Below are 14,114 nucleotides of genomic sequence, written 5' to 3' on the forward strand. Positions count from 1 at the left end.
AACCCTACGCCTTATTCCCAAAGAGGTATAGGAAAGCTGTTGCAGAGCCCTGCATGCTCAATTTACAATTCCTGGATCAACGTTTTTCCACCCTGTTTTCACTGAGCCAGGGAGCCATTCAATGCTTCATCATCCCAGGGAAAATGAACAAAGCCGTCATATTAATTGGACTACATCACCCTTTTTCCTCTTAAAACAGGGCTCACTGTTAGAAACTCACACTGGATTAGCGAGAAAATGCTCCAGGCTTCAACTTAGAAAGTCAGAGCTTATCTCCTAATTTAAAATAAACCCTGTATTTTTGGTTCTTTGTTTTCCTTTTTGACATTGCATAAAATGGATTATGCAATAAATAGCAGACAGACAATTCACATTGCACCAATGCATATTCTAATGTTCTGCGGCAACATCTAATGGTGTAAATAAGACGAAAAAACTAACGATCCTTTATGAAAGTTTTTTTTTCTTTATGGGGCATGATAATAGCATGCACAAATGGACCCTGCAGAACAATTTGCTTTCATTCCTTATTTTCGCTCTTATACTAGTAAATGTGGGATAAATGTATAATGTCTGTTAAACATTCATAATTATTAAACCATCAATGGAGCTTATCAAATCCCACATATTCCTCTCCAATGAGCTCTTTAAAGGGAACAACTTTGATTTAGAGTACAAAGATGTAGAATGGGTCAGCTGATCATTCTGGCCCCAAACTGCAGCAAGGGTATTGTCTTGGAAGGAAAAGGAAAAGCTAAACTAATGCAGCCTATAGCTTTTGACGAAAGGACATTTTTCAAATTTTCAGAAGCGAAGTTAAGAAAAGATTACTTAGAAATTGGCACTGCTTAAAAATATTGGTACATCAGTAAAGGCTACTTCTTATTTCAGAATATTAGTAGGGTAATTCCTACTATAATCTGAAAACTAAAGAAGTACACATTGACAGGTGTTGACGTTCTAGATTTTCAAAGACACTGGAAATTCATTTAAGAAAAAATAAAAATAACTTTTGCACACTGTTCCTTTTCCTTGAAAAAGAGTTTTTGCCTAAAGCTATAGACTACATTAACTTGTTTTGAAAAAATATATAAACAAAGGAACAGTTATAAGAATAGTACACTAACTGTAGCATACCTTCCACTTCCACTCACCACTTGATAACAAGTTGCCTCATTTTCACCATTGCTTTCCCTTTTTCTCATTCTAATGAAAACACTTATTGTTACTGCTGAACAACTGGAGAGTAAGTTGCATACATGATATCTCTTTCTTCCCAAAGGTTTCAACATTATCTTCTGAAAACAAGGACAGTCTTTTATACAACCATGGAACGGTGATCAATTTCAGAAAAAAAATAAAATTTAACTGTGATGGTCTTTGATTTTAAGAACTTAGAGCAGTGTTGTAAAACTCCAATTGAAGGTAAAAATACTTTTAAAAATTACAGTCTTTTCTGACTCCTCACTCAAAACAAAGTATAAGCTTCATGAGGGCAAAGATTCAACTTTATTCCCAGGTGCGCAAGCCCTCCCAGGAGAGCTTCACACTCAGCGCACTCATAGGCAATGTTAACTGATTTCAAAAATTATTCTTTAAACAATATTTAATTATTATTAAGTATCTCATGTGTCTAGTATAATATATGAAATCATTCTTGACTATGTTTAACATCAAGAAGGTTGCTATGACCCACATTCTTGGGAACATGATATACTTTTAAAAGGATTCTACAAAACTTTCTTTTTTTTCATAGATAACCCTCAAAGATTCACTTAACTCTTGACTTATTTTGAAATATGTTCTGCATGTGTGCCACTAATTTGGATTTTAACATCCAGTGGTAGCATCTAATGATAACGTGGTTCACATTTCAGATTGATTAAAGGATCATTTAATAATTTTATTCTTTTATCTCCCCCACCATACACACACACACACACACACAAATCTTTCAAAAGAAAACCAAGTACTCTCTCCAAACTGACCTCTATTAAAATTAATTTTTTAATAACTGCTTGGTTTTATCACTACTTCCCCAAATGCTAATTAATTCTAACTCTAAACTACGTAATTATAATACTTCTGCGGAAATACAAATTATCTGGTGCCCCTGGGGTGAACAAGTTAGAATGTATTTCATGTTCCATTCAACAGAGGAAAGGCGATGTTTCTCAGACCATGGAAACAATGTAGCAGCCTCGCTGGCTCCCCTCCCCCAAACACTGGCAGTTCCTGTTTCTTCTTCTTTAGCAGGAAGACGGGAACAGAGTTGACAGTTGGCATCCAGTCAGTTTAATGCCTCTCTCCATGGGGCTGTGAGGAACGGTGGCATGCCAAGTTATTTTTGGCCAGGCACGGCAACACACAGAGCCTTGAGGAGCCTTCATTTATGCAGTGGCGGCCAGTGTACCTGCAGAATGTGAATTGACGTTGCCATGGAAATAGAACAACTCTTCCCGGTTCTGTCAAAATCCATCTCTATCTGCGACTAGGCAGAGGTCAGGAAGGAGAGAAACACAAGTGCCAGGGAGAACATTCGAGAAGGGAAGGACTCTGCAGTGCCCCGGTGTGGGAGAAATTCGATGGGCTTTTTCCGATAACGTTCATATACACTATTGTGTTTCAAATCCAGATCTTCTTGTTTATTCATTAGACAGTAGCAAATCCGGATACACGCACACACACCATATATATATATATATATATACACACACACACACACACCTTATATATTTATATATACATATTCACCTTACTCTCTGTAAATATACATATATTATATATATAAACCATATATATACCTTATATATATAAACCATACATATACCTTATATATTAACATATGTATATATATACCTTATATACTCTGTGTATGTATATACATGTTACATATATATGCACACACATATATACCCCCACACACCTTTTGTGTGTATATATATACCTTATATATTTACATATAAATACAAATGTACCTATTCACCTCATATACTCTCTCTCTGCATATACATATACATGCACACATATATATGCACCCATACACACACACCTTATGTGTATATATATACCTTATATATTTATATTTATGTATTTATATATTTATATATAAATGCATATGTACATATTCACCTTATATACTCTCTCTGTATATACATATATATACACACACATATACCCACATACACACATCTATACACACACACACACACACAGACACACACATTTTCTTCTGGAACCCAAAGCCAGCCTTTGCAGCCTGCCATATAACATCATTAGGGTTTCATTTTTCTCAGTTTTCACACAAGGTTGACTCAGGTAATCTCTAAGCCCTCCTTTTCTAATATGTCTATGATGCCATTTAACATTCTGTTTTCAGTCTTAATATGCATTAGCCCATTCTACCTGGAACTTCCACAAAACCATGAAAACAGGATAGTGCATGTCATAAGAACACATAAATAGGAGCTGTGAAAAAAACCAAAGTGCTTCCTCTCTGATCCCCTCTTTGGGATGTAGTTCTGGGGTGCTGCTGTGGGCACTGAGACTCGCAGCTGTCCCTAGGCTTAACTCTTGAGGTGGCAGGAGGAAAGTGACAGCACTGTGTCCCTGGCAGACTCTCATTACTGGAAATTTGTTGCTGCTGCCTGCTCCTGAGTTCAGCCTGGGTCCAGCCCAGTGCTCTCATTTTTAATCACCTGTTTGGCCCTGCACATGGCTCTGAGTATGAGCTTCAGCCCGAGTGCCAACCTCTGGGTCCCATGCTTTTCTGGCCTCTGCAGACTCTTGGTTCACAGAGACATGGGTGCTTCATGCAGAGGGTGGGCACACCTTGGGTCCAGGGACACAGGGGACCAAGGAGGGCACATAGAACCTCCATGATGGGTATTAGTGAACCTCAATACTGAGTATTCCTAAACACACAGTGAATAGCCGATATTCCAATTCAATAGGAATCTGTGTGTGCATTCCAATGGACCCTTGAGTTCTGACCATTTGCAAGAGACCCTGAAGGCCTGAGATGCGTCCTGTCTCGCTGGGTGAGGCACAAGCCCAGTCATCTGCTGACATGTGGCAGTCAGTCTGTCAAAGAGCCTCACGGACCATCTGCACATATTTTCAATGCAGTTTGCCCTTATATATATACACACACATATATACACACACATATATAATATATACACACATATATAATATATACACATATATATACATATATATACACACACACACACACACACACCACCTAAAACCTTAAAATTTTACTTCATTGAATTATAGGAAGAACATCCATCCATCATGATACAACTGTGTATGGCTTAACAGTGGGATGTGTTCTGATAAGTACGTCATTAGGCAATTTCATTATCATGCAAACACCATAGAGTGTGCTTAATGCAAACCTAGATGGCGTAACCTACTACACACCAAGGCTTTACTGTGTAGCCTATTGCTCCTAAGCTACTAACCCATACAGCATGTTACTGCATAAATATTGTAGGTAATTGGAACATAATGTTAAGTACTTCATTTCTAAACATAACAAGCATAAAAGTGGTATAATAAAATGCGGTATTATAATCTTATGGGACTACTGTTATACATGTAGTCCGATGTTGACTGAAATGTCATTATGTGGTACATAACTGTATTTATGAATCTGGTAATTCAAGAAAATGTCCAGATAGCCCTTTATTTTACTCTTCCTAGGCATGTGTAAATATATGATGGTGAGTGTTATGTGTGAGCTTGGCTAGGCTGTAATAGTACCCAGTTAGTTCATCAAACACTAATCTGGGTATTGCTGTGAAGGTGTTTTGCAGATATGGTTAACATCTACAATCCAGTCAGTTGTGAACCTTATGAAAAAAAGTCTCAGTGCTATGGTCTGAATGATTGTATCTGCCCAAAATTTGTGTGTTGAAATTCTTACCTGCAAGGTAATGGTATTAGGAGGTGGGGATTTGAGAGCCCTCATGAACGGTATTGTGCCCTCTTAAAAGAAACCTGAGAGAGACCCCTTGCCCCTTTGGCCATCTGAGGATAAAGCAAGAAGGCGCTGTCTATGAACCAGGGAGTGGGTCCTCATCAGATACTGGATGTGCTGGTGCCTTGTTCTTGGATTTCTCAGCCTCCAGTACTGTGAGGAAGAAATTTCTATTGTTTACAAGCCACCCAGTTTATGGTATTTTTGCTGTGACAGCCCAAATAGACTAAGACACCCAGAGGAGAAATTCTGACTCAAGACCGTAACATAAAAATAGAAATCCTTCTTGAGCTTCCAGCCTCTTGCTTTGCCCTATAGATTACAGACATGCCAGCCCGACAATTGTGTGGGCCAATTCCTTAAAGTCTCTCTCTCTCTCTCTCACTCTGTGTGTGTGTGTGTGTGTCTACAGACATATAAAATACCCTGTTGATTATTGGTGCTAGGTAACTTGAATCACTAGGGTAGTTTAAATCAAATCATAAAACACATGACCTTCCTTCTTTTATCATTCTAGACTCCAAAATTTGTTGCCCCGACTCCTAATATAAGCATATATTTATATTATTTCAGATCTTGCATCTATTAGAAGGCATTTAACGACTCTAAATGAATATGTTTCCTTAATGACATTATTCATTTGCCCTAAATTATATGTGAAGTAGATTAGCTTGCAATAGTGGAAGAAATTTCTTCTAGAATAAATTCTAGGAGCCATAAAACTACAAACTTCCAGTTGAATTTTGGTGGTATACTTACTTGCTCTCATTCTAGAGGCACACAGGTCAGTAGTTATACCTTACTTTAAATACCATCTTTCTTCAAGAGAAAATAATTCTCTGCAATAATTATAGCAAGTCAATTAAGAGGAGCAGGATTCAATGCAATGCTATTATCTTCCAGAAAATATGCTTTTCATGAAAGTATTTCAAAATCAAAGATAGCTGTCAACAATTTAAATGCATTAAATATTTTTATATTTTATAGGTTCTTGAGGAAGAAATAAAACACAAACACTAACGTGAGAATGGATGAAAAGTTATGTAGTGTGTGGCCGGGCACGGTGGCTCACACCTGTAATCCCAGCACTTTGGGAGGCCGAGGCGGGCAGATCAAGAGATCAGGAGTTCGAGACCAGCCTGGCCAACATGGTGAAACCCCATCTCTATTAAAAATACAAAAATTAGCTGGGCATGGTGGTTTGCACCTGTAGTCCCAGCTACTCAGGAGGCTGAGGCAGGAGAATCGCTTGAACCTGGGAGGTGGAGGTTGCAGTGAGCCGAGATTGTGCCACTGCACTCCAGCCTGGGTGACAGAGCAAGACTCTCTCTCTCTAAAAATAAATAAATAAATAGAAAAGATATGTAGTGTGATGTAGTGTGTATATAAGGAATTGCAAATCATTGTATTTGAGTTAGCACATGAGAACTGAGCTTAAATGGCCTTTGCTTGTTTGCTTAAAAATATCACATATACCCCATAAGTATGTACAAATATTATGTAACACTAAAAATTTAAAAATACTTTCATAGATTCTAATAAAATAAAATTTCAAACAACTTAAAAGCACTCCTTCTGTGTTTTACAATAATTCAAGAATCCCTACCGTATGTAGAACAGTGTTTCTCAACCGGGGTCATTTTTGACCTTCTGATGACATTTGGTAATGCCTGGAGACATTCTTGGTTGTCACAACTGGGAGTGAGAGGGTGGGTGGTACTGACATCTAGTGGGTAGAGGCCAGGGATAATGCTAAACATCTTAAAATACATGGGACATGTCCTTTGGATGTATACTCAGGAGTGAAAGTACTGGATCATATGGTAGGTCCACTTTTAGTTTTTTGAGAAACCTCTATACTTTTTTTCCATAATGGCTTTACTAATTTATATTCCCACCCACAGTGTGTAAGGGTTTCCTTTCTCCACATCCTCAGCAACCCTTGTTATCTTATTATGTCTTTTTGATAATAGCCATTCTAATTGAAGTGAGGTGATACCTCATTGTGGTTTGGATTTGCATTTCTCTGATGATTAGTGATGCTGAGAATGTTTTCATATACCTGTTGTCCATCTGTATGTCTTCTTTTTAATTTTTTTTTTTGCTTATTGTTTTTTTGCTGTTGATCTGTTTGCGTTCCTTATGTATTCTGAATATTAACCCCTCAAATATCACATTTTCACTCATATGTGAAATCTAAAGTCGATCTTTAAAAATAGTGAATAGAATGGGGTAAGGAGTAGGAATAGGGAGATGGGGAGTGGAGGGTCAATGGGTACAAAGTTAACGATGAGAAAGGAGAAGTGCTGGCGTTCTGTTGCACAGTCTGGCAACTACAGTCAACAATAAGGTACTGCACATCTCAAAATAGCTGTCATAGAGGATTGTGTATGTTCCCCAGAAAGAAATGATAAATGTTTGAGGTGATGGATATGCTAATTATCGTGATTTCATCATTAAACAATGTATACACGTTTCAAAACATTACGTTGTGCCCCATAAATAGGTACAATAATTGTGTGTCAATTAAACTTTGTAAAAAATATATTTAAAAATGCACTGGACAGTTCACCACTCCCTCCCCACAAAAAGAATTATTTTGCCCAAAATGTCAATGGGTTGAGGTTGAGAAACTCTGCTACAGAACAAAGCTAGGCATAAGGCATGTGTTTCCCATTGGCATGTGCTGTATTAAGGAATGAGATAGAAATCTTTATTAAAGGCCAATATAAGCAGTTACTAGATAGAAACCCAGTACAAACTCAGAGTAAATGGCATTGTTCTCCTTAGGAGAAGAGCTAAGCAAACAAAGCCCATTTCAGCTCAGTTACCATGGCTGACACAAATCCACAACAAGGGATAACAGCAAAGCAATTCGTTCCACTTGATTATAGTTCATTTTGCTCAACAGGGAAGTCAGATTTGATGTTCATGATCATCAGGCATAAATCCTACAAAATGTATTTAATAAGAATGCAATGTATTTTTAACTGCCTTCATTAATTTGATTGTCCCCCCTTTAAAACAATAAATAACGACTAATCTAGGTCACGTTTTCTCTTTGGGCTTTGGCTCCTCAGTTTCAAAAGTGGAGACTTCTACTCTGTGAGTCCTTTAGTTCATGAATCCTTGCTGATGCAGGATACATATATTTTTCCTTGAAAAGGAAACAGAATTGATCAGCTGATAGGTGTGATCGTCATGAGCAAAACAAACTTCACTTTAAGAAGTTATCAAATCTCTATATCTAAAGAGAATTTTCGTCAAGAGTTTTCGAGATTCAGATGCCAAATCTTCCTGTTTCCATTCGCAACTCAATCAACTCTATCTTGCCACCTTGCTGCCTGAGTTGAAAGCAGCCTGGCACTCAGGGCAGGGAAGGCAGAAGCACATGTAATTGTCACATGTGGTAGGAAGTCAATAATGGACAACATAATGACATTCAATGAACAATTTACAGTGAAGGTAAATAAACTGTTGATTTCATGTTTCGATTACACATAGTGCAAAGAGCTCTTCACCACGGCTCTGGTGATGAAGGCTTTGTATTTATTAATTTTGTTGACCTTGGAGAAATAACTTTACTCCCTCTATTGGAGTTTCCTATTGAGTAATGCTGGCAGACACCTAGACACTTTGTAATTTTAAAAAATGCATACTTTCTAATTAATGAAGGAATAGTGATACAGAAGCGGGCAGGGAAGTGTTGGGTAGAGGAGGGTGTGGTCCCTGACTAGGGCACTACTCCCAGGCCTGTGCCCACGGACCTAGGTGAAGGCAGACATTTCTGTTTTTGTGCCCAAATGTTGCAATTCCCAAGACCACCCTGGCCTGCCACGCCCCCATCCTGTGCCTATAAAAACCCCGAGACTCTAGCAGGCATGCACACAAGCAGCTGGATGTTGAGAGGAACACATCGGTGGAAAAAGACACAAGTGGCTGGACTTCGGGAGGAATGCACCGGCATAGGAGCACACCGACAGAAGCCAGCAGGCCAGCAGGCCATTGACCAGTGAATGCCGCAGAGTTTGGGGGAGGCAGTGGGAGGAGAGCCCTGGTGGCTGAGCGGCCCAACTCCAGGGGAAAACCACCTTACCACTCCATCTCCCTTCTGGCTCCCCCATCTGCTGAGAGCTTCTTCCACTCAACAAAACCTTGCACTCATTCTCCAAGCCCAGGTGTGATCTGATTCTTCTGGTATACCAAGGCAAGAAATCCTGGGATACAGAAAAGCCCTCTGTCCTTGTGATAAGGCAGGAGTCTAATTGATCTGATACACACAAGCCACCTGCAGATGCTAAACTAATAGAGCACACAGTAACACACAACCACACACACACACACTGGGGCCTCAGGAGCGGTAAACATTCACCTCTAGATGCTGCCGTGAGGTCAGAGCCCCCACAGCCTGCCCGTCTGTATGCCCTCCCTAGAAGTTTGAGCAGTGAGGCACCAAAAAAATGAGCCACACCCCCATCACACGCCCTGAGAGGGGGACAAAGGGACTTTTCCCATTTCAACAGTATCTTAAGAACTTGAGTGAATGTGTGAGCTTGATTTGATGAAAGATATTTGGCTTATAACAAAAAATACCAGTAGCTACCATTTAAACAATCTTAGTGGCAGTTGGGTCCCTAAGAAAATTTATTTATTTATTTATTTATTTATTTTAAACAACCAGATCTCATGAGAGCTAAGAAAATTTAGATCATGAGCAACTTAAAGTTAGAAGTTTCACGAACAAATTTTTCAAAATTTTAATCTGCCATTTTCCAATATAATAGCACATAAAAATCTAAAATTTGGAAAATTAACAGATTTTCCAAAACCTTTATTTTTAGTTAATGAGAGAACACCACAGGATAATTCTCTTTTTCTCCTTTTCTATGTTTTTATTTTTAAACTTGTCCTTTTTGTTTCTTTGCTTAAGTAATTTAAAATATTAGATATTCCTTAAAAGATTGAATAGAAAAAGTTGTATTACATAAAATCTTAAGTGCTTATATACATATATAAACACTTTACATAGAGTTAAGATTTTTCAGCGCTGTGTTATCATGTATTAACAATCAATACAAACTCTTGGTACACATGTCTGCTAAACATAGAATCTGGACAAGTCAACTAATTCATTCTTTTTTTGCTTGAGTTTTCTGGTCAAGAATGACTTCAGGGAAGACTTTTTTAAAAAAATAGAGAAAGACAAATTCTTTTTGGGAAATGCAGTATTAAAAAATTCACAGGGCCAGGCATGGTGGTTCACAGCTGTAATCCCAGCATTTTGGGAGGCTGAGGTGGGAGGATCATGAGGTCAGGAGTTCAAGACAAGCCTGACCAACATGGTGAAACCCTGTCTCTACTAAAAAATACAAAAATTAGCCGGGCGTGGTGGCGCGCACCTGCAATCCCAGCTATTCAGGAGACTGAGGCAGGAGAATTGCTTGAATCCGGGAGGTGGAGGTTGCAGTGAGCCAAGATCACATCACTGCATTCCAGCCTGGGCAACAGAGTGAGACTCAGTCTCAAAAAAAAAAAAAAAAAAAAAAAAAAAAAATATATATATATATATATATTCATTCACAGAAGACTGTGAAATTCAAATACATTATTTTCAATTCCCATGACATTTACACCAGTGATATGCTAGAAAGATCTCAGAAAAGCTCATCATAACCTTATAAATAAATCTGTTCATACTACTTGTGTTTTTATATACTGTTGAGTCCCAAAAGTGGATTTTATTTGTGACGTATTTAATTCATGGCAAGTATATACATATAATACAGCATTACATAAATATACTTGGAAACAACAAAAACTAAACTTGAAAATGATGCCATTCCTCCAGTTTTTGGAGAATGAGGCATGTCTTCCTCTTTTCTGTCTAGCAGTGGACAGTGGTATAGTCAAAACCAGGTCAAAATAGATGTGGTCAGGGACCAAAAGAGTGTGTGTGAGGGCCCTGTAAGCAGCTACACCATGGGGGTTCATCATACAAAGTGGGTCTTTGTGTTATAGATCTCCGATGTCATGAAACAAACATTCTTTAAGTGAGAAGAACAATTATACATTGCTGATAAACACTTCCGTAAATGTATCGAATGATTTGCTAAGATATTAAAACAAGTAACTTTTCAGAGTAATTTGGTTGCCATCAAGAAGCCTTCCGTGCAAGGAGGAAATAGCCACTTTCAATGTCTTGGATCCAAGAAACTACTTATTTGTCACCATTTCCTCTTTTCTCCTGTTAAAGAACAAGGACTTTAAAATTAGACAGACTCAGCTCCTGGCTATATGGTCTCAGAAAATTCACTTAATGTTTTGAGATACCCTCATTTCAGTTTCAGCCAAGAGGGCTCCTACTGAAAACCCCTGTGGCCTTCCACCTGAGAACTTTCTCTTGGCCAGCAAACAAGACAGAGCATGAACAGACCTCAGCCATAGATAAGATGGGCTCCTGGTACCTCAGGCATGATCATTTGAAATGTACTGTACCAAATCTCTCGGGGGCCCCAGGTGGGACTGAACCCCCATTTCCCACACCAATAAACTGCTGGACAACACCCTCTCTACTGACTTCTTTTCTTTGCCATGTCCCTTCCCCCATTTCCTAGGATACTTTCTGGGCCTGCCTCTGAAATAAGTTCCTTACACTCAAATTCTTGTCTAGGATCTTGCTTCTGGTGGAGCCCAGCCTCGGAGGCTCCCATCAACCTCCCAGCTGGAGCTGGCCCCCAGAGGCAGAGGTGTAACTCTGCCTCCAGCTGGGTGGTTCACACCTAAACCCTCTGAGCACTTTGCAGAACTTAGTTTTTTTCAGGGCAAGTATTTAGCAGAGAGGAGAAGGTGGGAATATTGTTCACGCCTTGTTTGTGACTTACCACAAGGCCAAGCCTTTCAGGGACACGTCACTGCCTCATATGATACCCACTTTTATTTGGCTTATTCAGGGAGAAGGGGGTGAAGGCTACTCAGAGGGATCCATCCAAGCCTTAACTGACACTGGACCTGCATTGAGAATATGAAACTGGATGCCTTCCCCTTTTCAGGTGTGTAGAAGACAAGGACATCTGCCAAAAGAGGATAGGGTGAGAGATGGCATGGTAGGTGTGGCCGGTGGGTGGGATTCAGGGAGATAATGAGAGCCCTCGAGGTACCTTCGGGCTGGCCAGGAACTTTGCTTATCAGATTTTTGCAGCAGTTTGAAGAGAACCATTAGGGCACTTCAACAGAGGCCTGAATACATTAGTTAGCTTGATTGTGGCAATCAGTTCACAGTGTATACATATATCAAAACATTGCGTTATATAATTTAAATACAGAGCACTTTTATTTGTCAAAATCAATTAGTTAATTAAGAAAAAAAAAACAGAGCTCTGGATTTGATCCTGAGTCACTTTCTCAGTGGTACAAAATATGCTGGCAGAGGAGCTATTTCTAAGAATGATGCTCAGAGCTTCAGAGCCAGGAGGTCAAGGTGCTTCCCTGGCCTGTGTTCTGGAGCCCCTGCAAAGTTAGCAGCATTTGCACTGCCTGGTGTGGCTTAAAGTCCCTGCCCTGCTGTTCCATCCCTCTGATCTTTCCAAGCAGGTGGCTCTGGCCTCTGCATCTCTTTAGGGCATTTGCTCCATTAAGCTCCATTTTTCTCTGACCTTCCTATTCCTGATAGTGTCCCTATATGAACATACAGGTGAAGCTCTCACTTCCTAAATGCTTCCAGCCACACTGCCTTCAGACACAAACTACCCCATGTATGGTAGATGCCAAAAATGACCATAATCCTCCACGTCTCCAAGTACCATAGCCTTTACAATGATCTTCACAGCTCCTCCTATCAAGTCCCATAGTCTTCTTCTCCACTCTAGCCACATGGGGCATCTTTGCATTTCACATTGGCCCATAGAATGTGAAAGAAGTTGCTGTGTACCAACACTGAGTCTAAGCTTCTGCACTCTCTCTCTCTGAAACCTACTGAGCTACCATGTGAGCTAGTCTAGGGTTGCCTGCTGGACAACAGGAAACAATGATCCAGTTCTCCTTATCTTCCTAACACACAGCTGGCAACCAACCGCAGGAGAAGAGCCACCTCCCTGACAGGCAGCTGCTCACAAACTCATGACTGAACCTAGCTGACAGCAGAAGAACCACCCAACTGAGCTCAGCCTAAATTGCCAGTTCACACAATCATGAACTAGACAAATAGCCATTGTTCTAAGCCACTAAGTTTTGAAGTGGTTTGTTATACAGTAATAAATAACAGATACACCCTGGAATAAATCCAGTATAATTATATTGCAGTGCCTGTTTCTGCTGTCATTGCTACTGGTGCAAAGGAAACATGAAGCTCACCCTTGCCTCTGGAGGAAGAACCGTGGGTGAAATCCTGAAACAGAAACCCTGTGTGTGGCTATCCTTTTTTCTGAAGACCACTCGCCTCATAGCTGTGGAAACAGGAGTGGATGCTGTAATCATGCCTCTAGTCATCTCCAGGAGTTCTGCCATGTAAGGTAACCTGGTCTGGCTGCCATCCATCATCTCTGTGTCTCAAAATATCACAGCTCCTTTTTAAACCTCAAAGCCAAAAAGCAAACCTTTCAACACTGGGGTGCTTCAGTGCCCAAAACCATAGTATTTCTACAATATTCTGATGATGACTTTATAAATTATCATTGATTTAATTTCACAAATTTCTCCATGACATGAGCACAGCCATAGCCACAGTCCTAAGCCATATTTAATGGTGAAATTCAAGAATCTATTATGTGTTGGGATTCTCCTCTTTCCTCCTCTGTGTGGCTCAAATAAGGCATAAGAGACACAAAGCGAGATTCATCATATTAACTTAAGGAATAAAGTGGCTTCCTCTGAGAACTTGGCCTCCAGTTCTCATAATATACTATATTATACTCCATTATAGTAATTACTGGCCTGTTATTTTGTTATACATTATTATACATATTTAGAGTGTGTAGAAATGTTTTATAAATAGAATATGCATAGCCATTGCCCTGAATTTTCTAGAACAGCACTAATTTAAAATATTCCTTCCAGTAAATACTGGATATTGCTCTTCCTTGAACCAAGAATTTCTTCTACTTCAATCATCATGTCTGTGACATTTGCTAGC

At 39.4% G+C, this 14,114-nt stretch overlaps 1 protein-coding gene and 1 long non-coding RNA gene across 3 annotated transcripts in view; both read right to left on the reverse strand.

Annotated features, from left to right (window-relative positions):
* Positions 1–14,114, reverse strand: part of DSCAM (DS cell adhesion molecule) — an 826,557-nt gene that overhangs the window by 488,247 nt on the left and 324,196 nt on the right. The gene's annotated exons all lie outside the window — the stretch shown is intronic.
* LOC129052326 (uncharacterized) overlaps positions 1–14,114 on the reverse strand; it is a 110,548-nt gene that overhangs the window by 70,747 nt on the left and 25,687 nt on the right. The window lies entirely within an intron of this gene.

The sequence above is a fragment of the Pongo abelii genome, chromosome 22 (assembly GCF_028885655.2).
Source record: "Pongo abelii isolate AG06213 chromosome 22, NHGRI_mPonAbe1-v2.0_pri, whole genome shotgun sequence".
Taxonomy (NCBI): Eukaryota; Metazoa; Chordata; class Mammalia; order Primates; family Hominidae; genus Pongo; species Pongo abelii.